This window comes from Penaeus monodon, chromosome 22 (assembly GCF_015228065.2).
Source record: "Penaeus monodon isolate SGIC_2016 chromosome 22, NSTDA_Pmon_1, whole genome shotgun sequence".
Taxonomy (NCBI): Eukaryota; Metazoa; Arthropoda; class Malacostraca; order Decapoda; family Penaeidae; genus Penaeus; species Penaeus monodon.
The window spans coordinates 15,581,138-15,582,668 of record NC_051407.1 but is presented as its reverse complement, the minus strand read 5'-3'; the positions used below and the strand labels follow the sequence as shown (position 1 = coordinate 15,582,668).

General features: G+C 78.5%; 1 pseudogene; it reads left to right on the top strand.

Annotated features, from left to right (window-relative positions):
* Window positions 1-488: 488 nt before the first annotated feature.
* LOC119587340 overlaps window positions 489-1,531 on the top strand; it is a 53,860-nt pseudogene continuing 52,817 nt past the window's right edge.

Genomic DNA, 1,531 nt, shown 5'->3' with positions numbered 1-1,531 from the left:
CATCCCCCCTCCTTCCGACCCCCCATCCCCCCCTCCTTCCCCACCCCCCCTCCCCCCTCCTTCCCTGACCCACCCCATCCCCCCCCTTCCCCGACCCCCCCCAACCCCCCCCCTTCCCCGACCACCCCATCCCCCCCTCCTCCTGACCCACCCCATCCCCCCCCCCCCTTCCCCGACCCACCCCATCCCCCCCCCCTTCCCAGACCCACCCCCTCCCCCACCCCCTTCCCTGACCCCCCCTCCCCCCTCCTTCCCCGACTGACCCACCCCATCCCCCCCTCCTTCCCCACCCACCCCCCCCCCCCCCTCCTTCCCCACCCACCCCATCCCCCCTCCTTTTCCCCACCACCCACCCCATCCCCCCCTCCTTCCCTGACCCACCCCATCCCCCCCTCCTTCCCTGACCCCCCCCACCCCCCTCCTTCCCTGACCCCCCCATCCCCCCCTCCTTCCCTGACCCACCCCATCCCCCCCTTTCCCTGCCCCCCCCATCCCCCCCTCCTTTTTCCACCCCCCCATCCCCCCCCCCTTCCCCGCCCCCCCCCCCCTCCTTCCTGCCCCCCCACCCCCCCCTTCCCACCCCCCCCCCCCCTCCCTGACCCCCCCCCCCCCCCTTTCCCTGCCCCCCCCACCCCCTCCCTTTCCCCGCCACCCCTCCCCCCCCCTTCCCTACCCCCCCCATCCCCCCCCCTTCCCGACCACCCCCCCCCCCCCTCCTTCCTGACCCACCCACCCCCCCCCCCTCCCTGACCCACCCCCTCCCCCCTCCTTCCCTGACCCACCCACCCCCCTCCTTCCCTGACCCCCCCCACCCCCCCCCTTCCCTGACCCACCCCTCCCCCCCTTCCCTGACCCCCCTCCCCCCCCCCTTCCCCGCCCGACCCCCCCATCCCCCCCCCCCCCCCCCCCCCCCCTTTTCCCCGACCCCCCCCCCCCCCCCCTCCCGACCCCCCCCCCCCCCCCCCTCCTTCCCCGACCCACCCCATCCCCCCCCCCTTCCTACCCACCCCCCCCCCCCTCCTTCCTGACCCCCCACCCCCCTTTCCCTGACCCCCCCCACCCCCCTCCTTCCCCGCCCACCCCCTCCCCCCTCCTTCCCCGACCCACCCCCCCCCCTCCTTCCCCCCCACCCCATCCCCCTCCTTCCCCGAAACCCCCCCCATCCCCCCCCCTTCCCCGACCCACCCCATCCCCCCTCCTTCCCTCACCCACCCCACCCCCCCCCCCTTCCCCGACCCCCCCCTCCCCCTCCCTTCCTCCCCCCATCCCCCCCCCCTTCCCCGCCCACCCCCCCCCCCCCCCGCCCCCCCCCACCCCCCCCCTTTCCCCCCCCCCCCCCCGCTTCCCCGACCCACCCCATCCCCCCCTCCTTCCCGACCCACCCCATCCCCCCCCCCCCCCCCCCCCCCCCCCCCCCCCTCCTTCCCTGACCCCCCCCCCCCCCCCCCCCTCCCCCCTTTTCCCCCCCCCATCCCCCCCCCTTCCTGACCCCCCCCCCCCCCCCTCCTTTTTTTCCCCCCCCCCCCCCCCC